Genomic DNA, 6,000 nt, shown 5'->3' on the forward strand with positions numbered 1-6,000 from the left:
GTGCACAATTATGCTTTGGATCTCAGGCCAGCCCTTTGCTTCTATCCCAGCTATTTTATCCAAGGCCTTCTGTACCTCCTTCGGAAGCCCTTTTTTAATTATGAAATAGAACAAGGCAGTGGATTGATCCCACGCCGTACCCATTTCAGTTCTCCACAGGTCTGGCACCCAGAGGATGATTGCATAGGCGCCTCCACCTCTACCATCACGCACTGCATCACTAAGTGTAAATCTAGAATGTCTGGAAACATTCTCCGCAATGCATCCCATACTTGTGCTCTAAAGTTATTGAATGGCGATCCATCATGGCGGTCACAACTCATTGTCACTCCCGGGAACCCCGCCTTCACCCACACTGCGTCTGCTTGATCACCAACAGCGGACACCAACAAGCTTTTTACATCCCCTATTGCTAATGGAACCCCTGCTGTGTTCTTTTCGAATGCGTGTATCTATTTCCCCGCCCCACCTGAAAGTGGGGGGAGAAGTTTCAACAAGCTGTTCTTATCCATTTGGGCCCACAAAATGTAGTGCAGCCTCCCTGCCCCTTTATGTATTAGCAGCATTTGTAGTTTGTGTTTTCTTCCTGTCTTACTTACCGTTCCCTTCTTTGTCTTTCTCACTGCATATTTCCTACTCGTTGTCTTAACCTCCCTTGCCACCTTGGTGCAGCCCTTTCATCTTCTTGGTCGAATGGGAATGGCAGCGGAGACCCCGCCGCCGCTACCCCTTCTTCATATTCATCTAAATCACTCCTTACCTCTACTACTTCTTCTTCTTGCTCCCTCTCTTCTTGCCCCTCCCCGCGCTGGCTATCTGGGGTTCTTGGTCATATTATTCTCACAGTTTTACCATTTAAATGGAACAGAAACTCCCCCGATTGCCACTCCTGCTCTTGCCCTCTTGGTATTGGCGCCGGCTGTGGCGGCGTTGGCGTTGATTCTCCTGCAACGCTTGGCGGAGGCGTGAGGTCTGCCGCCGCCAATGGTGGCACCTCCCCTACCCCTGGCAACATCTGGCTCTAATCACAGAACGCTCTTAATCGTGTTATTTCCAATTGTGCATGTGGAAGTTGTCTGCATAAATCTCCGGTTAGTCATGCTAAATTCACTGTAGAGCCCTCCCCTGTCATACGGGGATGTTGCGGTGGCTGACGCCGTTGCCGGAGAGGTCGAGGTGTAGCATGTGGGCACATACTGGGGCTCACTGTATCCCACTGCAGGCCTTGTCATCAGTGGGTATATTTTAGTAGTGTCATTTTCTGTTGTGGTTGTCGTGCAATCTCCCCCCATGGACCCACTTCCCTCTTCCGGCACCTTCTCTTTCTCAGCTGTCATATCCTTACTTACCTCACTTATGGGTGCTACTTCCTCAAACATTCGCCACAGATTTAACACTTCCTTTCTGTTCTGTAACTGTTTTCCCTTATACCTTGCCAGCAAGTGTGTAGACACTAGATCCAGTACCCTCTTGTCAAAAGACCCTCCCTACGGCCATATGGGTGTTGTGCTGTCTCCTTTTATTTCCACCACCCACTGATCATGATATTTCTGTATCTTCTCACTGTAAAAAGGGAGGTGTTGACAAATATGTGCTATTGGTGTTGATCCTCCCATGATAATGTACTTATAAGTCTTATTTGTGGTCACTTAATCTCCTACGTACAGGTATACGGACACTCAGTTAACAATGCATTTGCTGTAACACTTCTTTGAACTTTCTTTTTATTTTAGCTTTTGGTACCAACAACATTTAAACAACCTTCCCATTTATACCATTTTACTGGGACCATAATTTATTTCAACTGTGAATATTCATCATTTACAGATAACCAAAATATTTTTCATTTACGTACACATTGCATTGTCAGTTTTCTTAATTAACCTTAAATTGTTTTCAACTCACAGACACATAAGCATTTACTAACAGACCAACATGTAACACTTTTATGCATGTAAAAACATAAAACATGTAATATGTAACATGGACTACCTGTGCGCTTGACTCCCTCTTTTAATAATTTCAGTTTGTTACCCCTTGCTCTAACGTTCTCTTTCACTCCCCATCTCTTGCTCCCTTCTTGCTACCTCACCAAGAATTCTGCTCATACGGAAAAAGAATATTCTAAATTACTACTCCGGGTCTTTTAAATATACAAGACTCCTACTGTTTTCTCTTTATCTTCACTTATTTACCTGCACTGGACGAGACAATGCTACGCGGCGCCGCCTTCTACCCTGTTTGGGCTAGGATCCCTTACTCTTCTTTTTAACTCTTTTATCTCCACAGAACCTAATGGCCATATAAAGGATAGATCAGAAAAAGCCTCAGTATCATTCACACAGACCCTACCTTTTGTCTTGCTCACTCTGTTACCTGTTCCCTTTTTCTCCAACCCCTCCTATACCTCTTGGAAACTTTCGCAACCTGTACTCACATGTTAAGTCGGGTGTTTCGAGAGTCACCGTTTACGGTCTGTCCACAAACTGGTCCGCACCCCAACCAAGCCCTGGCCCATCTCGGCAAGCAGTTTTTAGTTGGGTATTTTGTGACTGGGTACCCTGGGAACCTTCTTGTTGTGTGCGCAGGCTGGTCGACCGCGGAGGCGATGGTTTTGCTGGGGGGCGTCCCGGATCTCGCTCTGGCAAACATTACAAGTACATGACAACATAAAGCGAAACATTGTCATCGATGACGCAACTAACATAGGGTGCTAGGCCAGTTTAGGATTGGATAGGCAGTATGAATGCATATAGTCCCTTGGGAATTGCTCCATCCAGGTTGGTTGTCCAGTTGGCGGGAGGGCGAATGTCACGAGGTCCATCTGCCTGTGTCCGGGCAGGGTGAGGGTCAGGTCGCTGCGAGGCGGGGTGGCCACTAACTAAGCTAACATAATACAACCTAATAAAACATGCACTAGATAAAAGTCATCACAACTCCTTTGAGCAAATCATTGCAAACCTATAAATTTCATTTGTGTATTTACATATGATAACATTGATTGCGCCGTACATCTGGATTCATCACAGAGGCTGAAGCAGGTTGGCGTTTGTTAGTAGTGGCAGAAAATATATTGTGACAGAGGTCTGATTTTAGCTAAGGGCACACTGGGGTGGGCATCATGGCAGGGTCACGTATCTGGTACATCAAGAGAATACCTTGCAGGGGCACAGGGTTATACTGGCAGTCATTTTCCAATAACGAGGGTGAGGGGGCATGGGCAGGTTAGTGGAGATGGATGACCTACAGGGCCTGGCTCAAGCCGGTTCACACACGGGACAGTGATCTCAGAGGAAGAGTGACATGTTACATTTGTTTTTGTTGCAATTACCTCCGGCTCGAGCGTGAGAATGGAGCTGTGAAGCTTTCAGACACAGTGAGAAAGGGTGGGGGCCTTGTGCACAGTGTGCGCGGCGCTTCAGAGGGGAGATAAGCCTTTTCGTATTATCACAGTGAGGCCTAGTCAAAAAAGAAGGAGTCGAGGGTGCACAAAATGGATTCCACATGTCCTGCGCAACAGCCCCATCTACACAAATGCCAGCCAACGCTGGTATTACATAAAGGCGATGGAGGCATTCCCCACCATTGGAGGCACATGGTCCAAGCTGTACTGAATGCATGCGGATGGGGGGCCTAACCCCTCCCTCTTACATAGCCTCCTCAATGAAGTGAGTAAGGGGTCCACGTCTGGATTAACCTGGGTCACTTAGGGTGAAACTCCAAGTTTTACAAATTAAACAAGATTTTGTGGGTCCCTCTACTGAGAACGAACATGGGTCATATACCCTGTTCAATGGAATGTCTTCAACTCAGGAGGGTCGACCACGTGTTAGCTCACTTCACCCTACTGAAAGGAAGACATTCCATAGAACAGGTTATTTGAAACATGTTTGTCCTCAGTAGAGGGGCACCCACACTTTGTTTAATAATGAAAGGAAGGCAAGATTGCCTGGAAAATGAAGAACAGTAGGGGCCAAGAGTGGATTCTATTACAATGCAAGAAAGTCCCTCTGTCCAGAAATATTACTACGGTATAACGGACCATACATTGTAAAGGTACTGGAGAGAACATTCCACTGGGAGAATCAAACGACTGTCTCAAAAGCATGAATTAATTTAGAAAAACACAACAAGCAAAGGGAAAATGAAGAGATCAAGATCAGTTACCTGAAAAAATAAACAGAAAATGAGTATTAATAAAAAAGATTAAACTATATACAAACAACGTGATAAGCAAAAACAACAAATCTGAACATTTCTTACAAATCATTTTAAACATCACATTCTAGTAAACATTTGAAAAACGTCACCAAAGTGATCACATTTACAGTTTCATTAAGAAAGAGTTCACACTGTGAAATATATGAAAACGTTGATAGAAGAGCTTGAATTTTTTATTATATGACAAAGAGAATTCATAAATCCGAGCCTTCTTCAGGAAAAAATACAGCAATGTGTGGCTTCAATGTGGACCTTTTTGGCGCAATTGGATGCCTGTTTTGGTCAAAGTAGTTCATGTGGTTTTGATAGATATTGATTAGTGTTGTCACCCGGGTCAATATTAGAGCAAAAAACACACTACATAGGCATGAAAAATGTTGATATTTAAAGGATAGGTGAACTGAATTGAAATTGAAGGCATGTAGCAACAAGGTACCCACCTTGATACGTGACAATTTATTTTATTTCATTTTATATAGTTTTATTACACGCCGAAAACCCGACAGGCATCAGGGCGTGGAAACATAAAACACACAGAACAAAGCAGGTTACACTGAACCTTGAGTGTTATAGCAAAATGAGGATATGTTAATAACTATTCAAACAGATGAGTTTTCAATCCCTTTCGAAATTAAGCCATGTTACGGTCCAAGCGTAGATTTATTGGAAGCATATTCCAAAGGGAGGGTGCAATATAGGAGAATTATTTCCCATTTGCTTTCATCCGTCTTAGTCGTGGACAGTTTAGCACCATAGTGTTCATTGATTGTAAGGTTTTAGCTGGTTGGTAGGTACTGATTCTGTTCTTTATGTATTTGGGGGTAGTCTATACAGCTTTGTAGGTGAGGACAGCTATTTTAAATTGGATTCTGCCTTCAACGGGGAACCCCTGAAGATTCCTCTCAATGTAAGGTAATATCGCCGCAAGGTACATGTTTCATAATGCGCACAGCATTATTTTGAACCACTTGTAGGGTTTTACAGATTTTTTTAGACGCACCTCCTAAAAGGTCATTACAGTAATCCATTCTCGAGAGAATGTTGGCCCTAGCCAGAGTTTCACAATCTTTCTCAGAGATTAAAGGATTGATTATTCTAAGAAGTTTCAAATGATATTTGGCTTCATCACGAGTTGGGCGGTAGCCTTAAATGCGGCAGTAACATTATTGCCACCGCATTTAAGGGGCTGCCAAATTTTGAGTCTGCGTGTTTACCCCTAGCTTAGAGCTGGGTGTAAACACAAGAAAAAATGCCAATTTTCATTGCAATTACGGCTGGCAGTATTATTGGATGGTAATTGTGCCGAAAATGGGGACTTACAGTTAGCACTCAACCCGTGATCTGGCGGTAATACCGCTACATGGGTGGGCACTAATGCTAATAAAGTTGTGCAGTATCCCAGCCCGGATACTGCCCAACTCGTGATCAGGCCCATTGTGTGCAACGGGTGATGTTGTTCACTTTTGCATCTGTGCCCAGTGTTTTAACGTTAGACTTGATTTTGATAACACATCCATCAAGCATAAATTCAGTATACCTTAGGTCTAATTTGGATCTCTGTGGGGGTGAGCCGAAAAGCAACAACTCTGATTTAGCATCATTCAGACAAATCCAGTGTTCCACCATCCACTGTTTTACAGTTTTAAAAACATCATTCAATTTCGTAGAATCCTGTTCATAGGTTCCGTCCATACTCCACATAAGCTGAGTATCATCAACGTAATTGGTAAAACGGATTTTCAACTCCTCTAATAGATCATACATCGGCTTAACATAATG

This window comes from Ambystoma mexicanum, chromosome 1p (genome assembly GCF_040938575.1).
Source record: "Ambystoma mexicanum isolate Mex_15411 chromosome 1p, UKY_AmexF1_1, whole genome shotgun sequence".
NCBI lineage: Eukaryota > Metazoa > Chordata > Amphibia > Caudata > Ambystomatidae > Ambystoma > Ambystoma mexicanum.